The 14,340-nt window shown below is 41.1% G+C and overlaps 1 pseudogene; it reads right to left on the bottom strand.

Moving 5' to 3' along the window:
- LOC145391246 (lachesin-like) overlaps nt 1-2,890 on the bottom strand; it is a 51,723-nt pseudogene extending 48,833 nt beyond the window's left edge.
- Nucleotides 2,891-14,340: the final 11,450 nt, after the last annotated feature.

Here is a 14,340-nt window from a genome sequence, read left to right as displayed (position 1 = left end):
GCACTCAACAATTTCCCCTCCACTCCATATATTCTCAATACCTTCCACATACCTTGCCTATCTATTCTGTCATAAGCTTTCTCCAAGTCCATGAAGGCAGCATACACTTTCCTTCCCTTCTCCACCACTTTTTCCTTCTCGCTTTTCCCTTTTTCTTAATGGTAACCTTAGCACTCCCATGCAAAACCTCTTTTACCTCTCTCCACATTTGATTAATATCATTGCCTTCAGATTCCATCAAAGTCTGCAGGACTAGAAACCTGTTTCTACATTCCCACCGAAACTTTTCCCTCGTGCTCTCATCATTTCTCAGCTCATCCAAAGCATAATTATTACCTCCTGTACAATTACCATTAACGTTTCTCTTAAGTTTTATTTTAATCTTTGACACAGCAAGTTGATGATCACCACCTATATCTGCCCCCATCCTTACGCAAACATCTTGCCAATAACTCCTATGCCTTCTGCTAATTTCAATGTGGTCAATCTGGTTACAATATTAACCACATGGTGAAATCCAAGTAGTCTTATGTATTTTTCTATGCTCAAAGATAGTTCCACCAATTATAAGGTCATTTGCCAAACAAAAGCTTCCAAGTCGCACCCCATTTTCGTTTCTTATACCAACACCCTCCTTTTTTTTTTTTTAGTGATGACGGGTGGTACGCATTCGTGGGCGAGTGCTTTGGCTACAGTTCTACTGTATCTGTTCTACCAACCATCTTCGTATCACACACTCCTGTATGTGTGTCTCCCTCTCATATAATCTTCCTTCTTGATCTAACTCTTCTGTCTCCCAACCTTCTCACTCTCACACTCTCTCACTTAGTCTCTCCCCTTCTTCCACCAGAAAAAAAAAAAATACATCTCTTAATATTTCTACCACACCAACTTCCCCGCTACGCATTCCTACCACTTCCTACCCCACACACACACACACACACACACACACACACACACACACACACACTCACACTCACACACACACAAAAGTGTTGGAATACTACCCTGAACGGTTTTTCTTCTCTTCATGGACGGACAGAGTGGCTTATACAAACAGGTAGGCGAGAGATTTAAAAAAAAAAAAAAAAAAAAGCTAAAAGAATACAGATTTGCTTTTTCACCATTTCTGAATGGAGAGTGTCCAGTGGTTTACTCTCTCTCTCTCTCTCTCTCTCTCTCTCTTTATGATGACCCCCATCCTCTTCCCATTCTCCCATCAACATCATTTTTGTGCACTTATTAATCATTAATTCTCCATTCATCCCACACACCCAGCCCACCACACATTCATCCATTTTCTCTCAAAATCAGTTGACATATTTTTTTTTTTTTTTTTTAAATAGTTGGACCCGTTTTATTAAGCGTGAAAACACTATTGTTTTGGGTCAGTGCACTTGTATGCTTGAGTTTCACGGACGGACGAGCAAATTAACTAAATGCTGCATTGGCTTTCTATGCCCACCAGGCAACAAATAATAGTAAAGGAGTGTGAGTAATTGTGAATCTGAATTATATTAAACTCATGATCTAGACAACACCTCACTCTCTTGCAGCCTAATAATGGCAACAGTGTTTGCCCGCAAAAATTTGCGGGACTGACTAATAGCCATTCCATCGCAAAATGTTTGCAGATACCATTATCTTTGTTTCAGTACCGTTATTGAGCCCAAAATGACCAATTCTGACCAAAATGTAGAAGAAATTGTTTTAGTATTGTTACGGAACAGAGAAAGATAATGTACACTTTAAGTGAGAATACGAAGAGTCACTACTGTCCCGTAAAGTTCCAGGTTCAAAACAAAAGAGTTAGGTAAAATTACAAGTTAAAGTTTAATGCTCAAACTAACAACAAAACATTCAGAACTCATAAGGATAATGTAATGGCAAATAAACAGGTTAAATATATGGTTAACTGCAATAGCCTCTATTAACACGAAGTTAGCAAGAGTAAATTTATCTAAGTCAGCCCTGATAAAATGAGATACCAGATAATACTCAGTGAATGCCAGATAAATAATTACAGATACAAACTGGCGACAACACCTCTTCCCCCAGCTCTCCCAGCAACAGCTCTTTAACTGTATCTGGGTGTTAGTGAAACCAGGTTTCACTCTCCCTAGAGTTTCTCGCCACTGCCGGACTACTTTATTTCCGACTGCACAACTTTTCGTCTAGCTTTTGGAGAGCCTCTCTCCTTTGTCTTTGTTTTTGTTTTGTTTTTGTAATTGTTTTTTGTTTCTCGGCCTGCCGTGTAGTGTCCCTCACCGTAGTACGACGCCGAACCCTGAAGGGGTGCCGCAGGGCACTTCCATGAAGGGGGGCCTTTAGGGCCTGGTTAAAGGAGGCGGTGAGGGCGGCATTTCTGATAGGGCTAGGAGTAGGCATGTCCCTCACGGGGCAGTGACGGGGCTTCCCTCGGCGCCCTTTAGAGGGCGGGGAAACCCATCCCCGTTACTGTAGGGTTTGTGTTGGCCCAGTTTTTCCCTCCCTTTTTTTTGTTTTTTTTTTTCCGACCGATATTTAGTTTAGTTTAACTTGTTAGGTCTGCTGTAGGAATTAATTTGCATAGCAAATTAGTTCTGTGGCAGCCCTAACCTAGTTTTTCTAAACTAAATTCCACTTCAGATTGCGTGCCTAAATCTTCATACTTACCTTTTAGGCTCCTTCAGCCTCGCACGTGATCACTCCCTTCAAGAGGGAACGAGATGAAGTAAGAAGTTATAGGTTGGATGGACCACCTTTAAATCCTCCACCCCTCTTCCCACCGTTTTTTTTTTTTTTTTTTTTTTTGTTTTTTTTTTCCCGCACATTTAGTTTCTTTTAACTTGTCGGGCCAGTCTGAGAAATCAATTTGCATGGCAAATTGGTTCTGTGGCAACCCCGACATAGTTTTTCTAAACTAAATACCACCACCGACATTTTCCCTCAAGCCTTTTTCGACAAACCACCGTCACTCGGCTTATTTTCCCTTAGGTCTTTTTCGGCCCTGCAAGTGGCAGCTCCCTGCACAGAGAGGAGACCAGAAGCCAAGTAATTGGTATGATTGACCACCTTTAAGTCCTCCCTTGATCATTCTCACCATGGGAAGAGTAAAAATTTTGCACCAGTCCCCTCAGGACAACTCAACCAAACTTAAACTCCTCGAGTTAGTTGCTCCCTTCAACATAAAGATCAATGCTCTTCACTCTTCCAAGGAAGCCATTATTGTGTCTACATCCTCTGATTTTGATTCTGATGAACTGCTTTCAGATAAACTGAAGACGCCTCTAGAGCAGTACGGTTTTTCAACAGTTCTTCCCCCTGAAGTCAAGGCCAACAGAAGCATCATCTGCTCCAAAATCGATGACATCATCTACTGCCATTCTGAAGACGAAATAGCCACGGAAATCATGAGAAACAACACCTGGGCAAAGGTCATAAATGTTTCCAAATTTGGCAAGTCCAACCTCCTGAAAATACAATTTCTAGACATAAAAATGGCTCAGAAGGCTCTGGAGGGCATCAAACTATTTCACCTGTGCATTAGCAAACAACAAATTGAGGCAGAAAAGTTCGTTAACATCTCCACCTGTTTTAAATGTTATGCTTTGGAATCCCACAGCACCAAGAACTGCCCCAAACCTAAAGACTTCAAAATATGCTCAGAATGCTCATCCACAGACCATACTTGGAAAAACTGCTCTTCTCTAACCAAAAAATGCATAAATTGTGGAGATCATCACCGCACTTTGGCCATGAAGTGTCAGAAGAGGAAGGAAATAGTTAAAAACAAATTGATCACCCCCCAGAACTCTACAACCCGCCTGGGCGTCACCTATGCTCAAGCTACGCAACTACCTAATCCTAACAGCCCCCCCCCGAACCAAAATTGCAGTTTCTCTACTCTTCTACATCAGAACACCAAAATTTCTGAATACATGGTGCTCATTATCAATGCTCATCTGAATGAACTTGCCAATCCAGGCAGCTTTAATTCAACCTTTGAAGAAAGCTGCAAACTCAACAACCTCCCCATCATACATTTGCCCTCTAACCCTCCCTCAGATAAAATCTTGCAAGCACTCCTACCAACAATAACTAATAACCACCTTACTCTCCCTTCTGCAAACCCTCCTGGCAGTAACCCACCTTCACCTCCCCCTCAACAACAAGCACCACTCATAGAATCAGAAACCATCTCTACAGCAAACAAAGAACACACTAAAGTCACCACATCCACTCTACACCCAGCAGAACCCCCATCACTCCACACAACAGAATTCCTTACCTCAAACACCAACATCTTCGAAGGTGCTACCGCTGTAGACATCCAGGAAAACGACTCATCGGATGAAGATCTTGACTTCCTAGAAAAAGAAAAAAGAAACAGACAAACAGAGGTGATACTACTGCCATCTATATGGAAACCCAACAAAATATACAACATCAGAGAAATAACTAGAGCTTGCAAAGAGAACAAAGCCATGGTTAAAAAGCAACATAAAACACTTCAACAAGATGCAGCACTAGATGAGATCAGAGCCATCTCTGAAAAATACAACAACATCCAAGACTCCATCAGAATGGCCGATAACGAGGAAGAGAAATTCCTACTGCACAGCCTAGAAAACCGTAACAAATCCACTCTACTCCATAACAATAGATCACAAAGATCCAGAAATGAAAATCCTGCAACATAATGTATTAAACTGGTCAGGCAGAAACCTAGGTCTTATAAACATCTATAGAACCATTGATCCTGACATTATACTATTAAACAGCCATGGTATATCATCACATTCTACACTAAAAATCCCAGGATATACCTCCCACAAAAGAAACTCATATAACCGACCAATGGATGGCTCAGCTATAGCCATAAAGAACAACTTAACTTATAAATTACTAGACCATTTCATTTCAGACATGATTGGCGTAGAAATTTCAACACACACCGGTAAAGTCATAATAGCCACTGTTTATCTTCCACCCAGCCGCCCTTACCTCCCAACCCCCGATTTTATTAACTTATTCAGAAGAAATATCCCTGTCTACCTCATTGGTGATCTTAATGCTAAACACCGCCTCCTGGGCAACAGAAATTCAAATGTCGTAGGAAGACAACTCGCTAGTCTCATCCAAGACACTACAGTAAGACATATTGGCCCCAACTTTCCTACATTCCTCTCACACAACTCCATCTCCACTCCAGACATAGCCCTTTGCAACCTAATAGCTTACCACAACACCCTTTTTTCTCCAGGCCCTCTCACCACTAGTGATCACACCCCCATAATTGCCACTATCTCCACAGCCCCAATAACCGTCCCCATTCCTCCCCGACCCTAACTTTGCCATGGCCAATTGGAATAACTTTAAACAAGATTTAATCACAACATTTACTAACTTTCATATCCCCGATGATGGTACACTAGAGGAAATCGATCGATCTCTTGAAAGATGGTACTCCAACATAAATATTGCAATCAACAATAACATCCCTACAACCACACATAGAACAATCACTACTCCTAAACACAGCAGAGACACACAGATACTCATCAATCAGTACAACGCATTAAGAACTCACTCCCAAAGACATGGTTGGACACGAGATCACTATAGACGGTACAAACTACTCCAAACTCAACTACATACATCCCTCCTAACAGAACACAACACTCATTGGGCAAACACTATTACAAACACTGCCAATCTTTACAACGATCCCTCCACATTTTGGCGTAAAATAAAAACCCTCTCAGGAACTTCAACCCCTGAGCCTCATTACATATTAGATCATCTGGGAAACAGACAACACTCAGCCTCTGAAAAAGAAAGAACACACAGGCGACACTGGGAGTCCATCTTTCAAGAGATCGAAGAAGAACAGAACAACAACAGACACGACAATTTAGTAAAAGAGTTCCTTACCATCAACGCAGATAGATTAACACCGTACCATTCAGCTAACCCCGATAGATTAGACTCAGACACAATATTCACCACTCCTATTGCGACAGATGAAATTACCGCTATTATTAAGAACTTTAAAAGACTTGCCCGGGAGAAAGTGGATATAATAAAACTATACTATCCAATCTCCCCAATATAGCCATTGAAAATTTAAAAAACATATTTAATGCAACCATCTCTGCAGGATATTTCCCCGACAAATTTAAAGAAGCCATTATAAAATTAATCCCAAAAAAGAACAAGAACCCACATCTCGTAGAGAATTACAGACCCATCTCTCTTTTAGAAGTCCCTGGAAAGGTACTAGAGAGAATAATTAATAAAAGGCTCAGACTACACCTTGAATCTGAGAATCTATACAATAAAAATCAATACGGTTTTCGACTACTAAGGGGCACCACTCAAGCAATTGCAATAGCATCAGAACATATAGCAATAAGTAAATCTAACAAAGGACAATGCCACACCATCCTTAGAGATGTAACAAAAGCCTTTGACAAGGTGTGGCATTTAGGACTTAAATATAAATTACTTAATCTCAACCTCCCAACTATAACTGAAAAAAATTCTCTGTGATTTTCTTTGACGACAGAAAGGCTAAAATCAAAATAAATAATTACACAGGGGCTAGCTTTGCTCTGGAAAGCGGGGTTCCTCAAGGGAGCGTACTCTCACCAACTCTTTACTCTATTTTCACCAGTGACTCCCCACAAGCAACCCATGGCATCAATATAAGTTACGCTGACGATATTTCCCAAATTATTAACTATCCTGGACCATCTAGAAGGATCATGAACTCAAGAACTCAAAGCGAAGTCGAGAAAATTAACGAATATGAATCAAAATGGAAAATACAAACTAACATAAATAAATTCTCCGTCATCCAACTTGCCAACACCAAAAAAGAACCTTTAATAATTAACGAAGAAATAACAGACTTCAAAGAAGAGGGTAAAATACTTGGGTTTAAACTTAACTCTAGAGGCTATCTTCCCAGTGTACAGGATAGAAAACAAAAAGCCACTGGAGCATTATCCCGCTTACTCAGATTCAAGGACATGCCTATAAAAGTCAAATCCCACCTTGTCAAAGCACTGATCCTCCCCATACTAGATTACCCACCCATTCCCACACACACCTTCAGCTATACCCAACTTAAAAAACTACAAGTCTTACAAAACAAAGCCCTCAGATTTGCAACTAATCAGCAGTACCCTTACACACTTAACACGGAACAAATTCACGCCATAACTAAAACCAAACCGTTAAACATAAGATTAAATAACCAAGCGAAAAAAATCTGCAGTAAAATCGAGGAAATAAACCCTGAAACATACAACGCATTAACTTACAATATCAACGATGAGAATCGCTCCTTCCACAAATGGTTCCCTAGTAGTCTAAAAACCATATTAAACAACCAAGACCCTTTACCAATTTACTAAACTCAACCCAAACTATAAGTATCGCACCAACGAATACAAAAACCCCACCTATTTTCGACATAACCCAATTACGACATAAACCCAAACAACCCAACCAAACCCTCAAAAGCTAGCTCGCTAGTGCAATTCACACATACAAAACATATGAACACGCAGCCACGCACACGCCCACATCCACGCGCACATGCGTACGTGCACGCACGCGCACACAAACATACACAGCCATTACCACTACATATACTTACCCAACTAACACAATATACAAAACAAAGCACTTACCTAACTCAACAAACAAAATTAAAGCAGTTATCTAACAAATACTATAAACAAAACCAAGCATGGTGGCCAGCCCACCGACTGTCTACTCCCTCTTCCTTCCTCTTTCTTACTATCCCTTCCCCTATTCTCTCTTCTTTCCCCACCTTCCTTAAAAAAAAAAAAAAAAAAAAAAAAAAAAAAAAAAAATTATCAAAAATGACTGACAAAGAACCCCACACGAATCACCAAAACTTCACTAGGCCTACAAATTAAACTTATGCTATACAGTACAAGAAAAAATACAATAATTATACTCAAATTACACACAGCTGCTAGATGTTTGGAGATTTCTTGAGCACTCACAATAATAATATATGTACAGGGGAGGACAGAGATGTGAACAAAGTGAGGAGCAGATCTAAGTGGCAATGATGCAGAGACTGAGCTCATTATATAGGGGCCAGGAGAGCTTGATACAACTTGTAATAATGACGCGCAAATAAAGCGATGGGGACAAACGGTCGACAATCCCGCACTGAATAACAGAAAGGACGACTTACTCTACTATAACGGTAGAAGGGGGGGACTGAGGCAGAACACGCTCGTGATCAAACATGCAGCATACTGTGCGTTAAAATTACACAAAGGATGATGAAATCATAGGCTATGTAACACCTCCCCACAAAGAAAAAAGAAATTTACAAAGGAAATTTCTTATTACTCTAAAACAATCTGTATATGGCACTACAGACCATGCAAAAGTCTTTCCTAATAGTACAAAACATGAGATCTCCCTAGCACGCTCAGTCATAGGTACTTGCCAGTATCCCTTTAACAAATCAAACTTACTTATGTACCTAGCCTTTCCGATCTTGTCTATGCAATCTTCCACACGAGGGAGAGGGTAAGTGTCTGTTTTGGTTATCTGATTAACACGTCTGTAGTCAATGCAAAGCCGCTGTGACCCACATGACTTAGGGACCAGAGTGACAGGAGAACTCCACTCGCTCTGACAGGGCTCAATCATCTTGTGGTCCAACAGGTAGCCAAGCTCCTTCTGGATGAGAGGAACTTTCACTGGGTTCACACGGTAAGGAGGCAATTTAATTGGCTTTGCGTCTTCAACATCGACATCATGCATCAACACAGTGGTTCTTCCTGGAGTGGCACGGAACACTTGCGGGTACTCCTGCAGTAATGCCGAAAACTCCTGCCTTTCCTTGGGTGGTAGATGAGAAAGCTTAGTCTGGAGATCATTCATGATATCAGGATTCTTCCCCAAACTATCACTCAGGCTCATACTGCATGGGAGAACTTCACTTGCAGACTCGGGTGGAACAGCTACAGTGCAGACTGGATTATTTTCGTCCCTCCTGTGATATAACTTTAGCATGTTGATGTGACATAGTTGTTTGCTCTTTCTACGATCTGGTGTGGCGATGACATAGCTGACATCACTGAGTTTCTTCTCCACGAAATAAGGGCCACTAAACTTGGCTTGAAGAGGTTGCCCATGAACTGGTAGCAGAATCAAAACCTGATCTCCTGGCTGAAAGTGGCGTAACCTGGACTTCTTATCATACCAAGTCTTCATCTTCTCCTGAGCAGCTCCTAAATTCTCTCTCGCCAGCTGTAAAGCAGTGGACAGCCGTTCTTTGAACTTCATCACATACTCCAGCAGGTTGACGTCATCTTCCTCCGACAGCCAGCATTCCTTGAGTAGCTTAAGGGGTCCTCTTACTTCATGGCCAAACAGTAGTTCAAAAGGTGAGAAGCCCAGTGATTCATTTGGAGATTCTCTTGCAGCAAATACAACAAATGGAAGACCTTTATCCCAGTCTTTCTGATGTTCCAAACAGTATTTCTTGAGCATCGATTTGAGTGTTTGATGATATCTCTCCAACGCTCCTTGGGTCTGGGGATGGTAAGCTGAAGACGTGATCTGGGAGATGCCCAACTCTTTCAGAGACTGCTTGAAAACGTTTGACATGAAATTACTTCCCCGGTCTGACTGTACCTCCTTAGGCAGACCAAACTTTGTGAAGAACCCCAGCATTTCCTTAACCACGTTCTTTGCTGAGATGTTTCTAAGTGGAATGGCTTCAGGATAACGAGTAGCCATATCAATCATGGTCAACACATAAGAAAATCCTGAAGAAGTCTTAGGAAGAGGGCCCACAATATCCACCAACACACGGGTGAAAGGCGCCTCAAAAGGAGGAATGGGAACTAGAGGTGCAACCTTTTCGGTCTGATTACACTTCCCCACAACTTGACAGGTGTGACAAGACTTACAATACCAGGAAACATCCCTGAAGATACCTGGCCAGTAGAAGTGTTTCAAAATGCGTGCCACAGTCTTCCTCACTCCAGGGTGTCCTGCCAAACTGGAATCATGAGCCACTCTAATGATATCCTGCCTACAAACACGAGGGATGACAACTTGATGTACAACCTCCCATTCACAGTCGGCTGATGCTGTTGGGGGTCTCCACTTCCTCATAAGTACTCCTGACTTTACATAATAACAAGTAGAAGCACCGGCTGACTCTTCTTCACTGTAAGCAGAGTTAGCTAGACCTTTCAACTCAGGGTCAGCAACCTGCAACTCAACCAACTCTTGACGAGACAAATTATCAACACTACGGGGTACTGCCTCATCTGGCGAGTGGTCCAAATTAGCAAGAAAAGTGTCAGCTAGGATAACATCATCATCATCATTATCCTCTAAATCACCAGTAACTTTAGACTTAGCCCTAGTGACAGCACATGCAGGGAACGCATCAGGGACATCACAATCCTGGGACGCAGCCACTGGCTCACTAGACAACTGAGGAGCTGGACACACTTGACTTCCACCAATATCATTTCCAAGTAAGAAAGTTACACCTGACATTGGGAGTGTCTCAACCAACCCAACCATAACGGAACCATTAACAAAACCAGACTCTAAATTCACTCTGCACAGAGGGACAGAGAAGTAATTATTCCCTACACCTTGTAAGATTACAGTTTCATCAGAGGAATTAACATTAGAGCCTAGAACACTGGTCAGCATAAGGGATTGGCAAGCACCTGTATCACGATATATTTGAACTGATTTCCTGTCATTACTGTCCAGAGGACTGACAAAACCATCAGACAGGAAATTAGCACATGAACTCTTGAGAGTGTCACCCACGTTACTGCTCAAAAGAGGAGCTCCATCATGAGAATTTAAGTTACCCCTCAAAGCAGGTTCAGTTAACTCAGTTAAAGAATTCTGGGAACTCTCAAGAGTGGACACTAGACCAATTGACTGAATATTTAAAGACTCCTTTTTGTTCACATCACGCTGTCTCCTGAAACATCTCTCCGTAGTATGACCAAGCTTACTACAATAAGTACATTTACTTTTCTGAAATCTAGAGGTGAAGCTGGTATTTACTTCCTGAGAAACATCATCTTTATTCTCTTTCCTGTTACCTGTACTCTGAGTAGAGGCAACGTACTGACTCTCAGCTTTCCTTTTTCCTCTAAAATATCTCTTGTGAGTGAGAACATACTCATCAGCTAAAACTGCAGCATCAGACAAATTATCTATTCTTTTCTCATCAAGATATAGGCTTACATCTTTACTAATACACCTTTTGAAGTCCTCCAGCAAAATCATCTGCTTAAATTTGTCAAAATCAGAATCCACATTCTTAGAATTTAACCACTGCTCCAACAAATCTTCTTTGTTTTTTGCATACTCAACATGGGATTGCTTATCTTGCTTGTAAGTTGTCCTAAATTTTACTCTATAGGCTTCAGGAACAAGCTCATAGGCCTTAAGAATCAAGCTCTTAACTACATCATAATTACCAGACTGATCCTGAGGCAAAGATGCATAAGTTACTTGAGCTTTACCGGTGAGAACAGTTTGAAGGAGTACTGTCCAATACTCCTTAGGCCAATTAAAACCTGTAGCTACCCTCTCAAACAACTGAAAATACTTTGTTAAATCAGATTCATTAAAAGGAGGGACAAGTTTAACATTTTTAGCCACATCAAAATCATCAGAGCTAGATGATCCAGTTCCACCTTGTTTCATGCGATACTCATGGTCTGCCTGAATCCTGGCAAGTTCAACTTGTGCCTGAGCCTGTATCTGTGCCTCCTGAATCCGAACCTGAGATTCCGCCTCCTTAGCCTGAGACTCAGCCTCCTTAGCACGTGCTTGAAATTCAACCTCCTGAATACGAGCCTGAGACTCCGCCTGCTTAGCATTTGCCTGAAATTCAGCTTCTTTAGCACGAGCCTCCTGCAGGGCTAGCTGTAACTTAGCTAATTCAATCTGCGTTTGCTCATTTGGAGGAGTTACATTGAACAAGCTTTTATTAATCATGCCAACAATTTGATCTTTAGAATGATGAGAGTGAACTGCAATTCCCAATTGTTGAGCAACAAGCTTAAGTTCATTCTTTGTTCTGTTTTCTATATCACACACTGTTTGCACATTTGACAAAAAGTCCTTGGCTTCATCAAGTGTAGTAATAGTAGACATAATTAATAAGAAACAGTCACAAAATATCAAGCAATATCCTTATGATAATATCCTGAATATCCTGATATGAGGTCGCCAAATTTATGTTACGGAACAGAGAAAGATAATGTACACTTTAAGTGAGAATACGAAGAGTCACTACTGTCCCGTAAAGTTCCAGGTTCAAAACAAAAGAGTTAGGTAAAATTACAAGTTAAAGTTTAATGCTCAAACTAACAACAAAACATTCAGAACTCATAAGGATAATGTAATGGCAAATAAACAGGTTAAATATATGGTTAACTGCAATAGCCTCTATTAACACGAAGTTAGCAAGAGCAAATTTATCTAAGTCAGCCCTGATAAAATGAGATACCAGATAATACTCAGTGAATGCCAGATAAATAATTACAGATACAAACTATTATCAAAAATGACTGACAAAGAACCCCACACGAATCACCAAAACTTCACTAGGCCTACAAATTAAACTTATGCTATACAGTACAAGAAAAAATACAATAATTATACTCAAATTACACACAGCTGCTAGATGTTTGGAGATTTCTTGAGCACTCACAATAATAATATATGTACAGGGGAGGACAGAGATGTGAACAAAGTGAGGAGCAGATCTAAGTGGCAATGATGCAGAGACTGAGCTCATTATATAGGGGCCAGGAGAGCTTGATACAACTTGTAATAATGACGCGCAAATGAAGCGATGGGGACAAACGGTCGACAATCCCGCACTGAATAACAGAAAGGACGACTTACTCTACTATAACGGTAGAAGGGGGGGACTGAGGCAGAACACGCTCGTGATCAAACATGCAGCATACTGTGCGTTAAAATTACACAAAGGATGATGAAATCATAGGCTATGTAACAGTATATTTCCGCGTGTTGCAATTTCCGACAATTTCGCGCCGTCGCGTCGTGTGCGATCGTCAAAACTTTTGATTGGTATTTTTCTGACACTCGCTAGGCTTGCCCCAACCTAATGCAAAATGAATTAGGTCGATATCTATTACCGTTCTCGTGAAAGAACGAACAAACACAGAGACAAATATTTTCGCTTGTTGCGATTTCCGACATTTTCGCGCAGTCTCGTAGCAGGCGATCACCATTGTTTTCTGACACTCCCTGGACTTACCCATCCTAATGCAAAAAGAATCATGTCAATATCTATTAAAGCTCTCGTGAAAAAAAAAAAAAAAGATGCACAGACAAACACAAAGCTTGACTTTATTATTTAGATTATACTGAGTGGATGACATGGTAGGTAGCCCAGCCCAATGGTTAAAGAGAATCTATAATCCTTGCTGCAACCTACCAAAATACACTAAACGGAAAACTGATGGTGCGTTGTATGGTGCACTATTGTAACCGACAGACAGACAGATAAACAGATAAACTGACAAAGTGGATTATACCAAATACTGAATGGGAGGTGAAATATAAAAGTGTGTGTGTGTGTGTGTGTGTGTGTGTGTGTGTGTGTGTGTGTGTGTGTGTGTGTGAGTGTGTTATGCGAGTAAGAAGGAACCAAAGTTTAGGAGCCTGCAAACAATTCCTTCCAAGAAAAAAAAAAAATGCAAGAGTGAGCCAAATTCAAGATCCGTTCATTTCGAGATGCCTGGACACACTGCGTTTGAAAGCCTGGAGATCATAGAAAGTAGGAAATACAGGCAGAGGAAGACAGTTCCAGAGTTGATCTGTTGCATACATGAAGGACTGGGGGTAACAGTTAACTCTTGCATTAGAGAGTTGGACAGAAAAGGGATGAGAGTTTGCGCCCGTCGTAGAGGTGGAGGGATGCAAGCAGACAGTTCAGAGGAGCAGTGGCCATGGAAGTGGTGATAGAAAAGAGATAAAGAGGCAACAGTGTGGTGAAGAGACAAAGGTTGAAGGGAGCCAGTAAGAGGAGGAGAGCTGATGAGGCAAAAAGTCTCTGACTCCACCCTATTGAGAACAGCCGTATATAGAGAGCCTCCCCACACATGAGAATTATACTCTACACAGGGGCGAATAAAACCCGTGTATAAAGTCAACAACTCTGCTGGGGTAAAGAAGATATGGAGTCGGCTTAGCACAACTTATCTCTTGGAAGCTGATTTTACAAGAGACGTAATATGATCTTTCCAAGATAAATCCTGAATGAATGAAATC

The sequence above is a fragment of the Coenobita brevimanus genome, chromosome 17 (assembly GCF_032717465.1).
Source record: "Coenobita brevimanus isolate Jiangsu-jjx chromosome 17, ASM3271746v2, whole genome shotgun sequence".
Taxonomy (NCBI): domain Eukaryota; kingdom Metazoa; phylum Arthropoda; class Malacostraca; order Decapoda; family Coenobitidae; genus Coenobita; species Coenobita brevimanus.
This window is presented reverse-complemented; position numbering and strand designations above follow the sequence as displayed.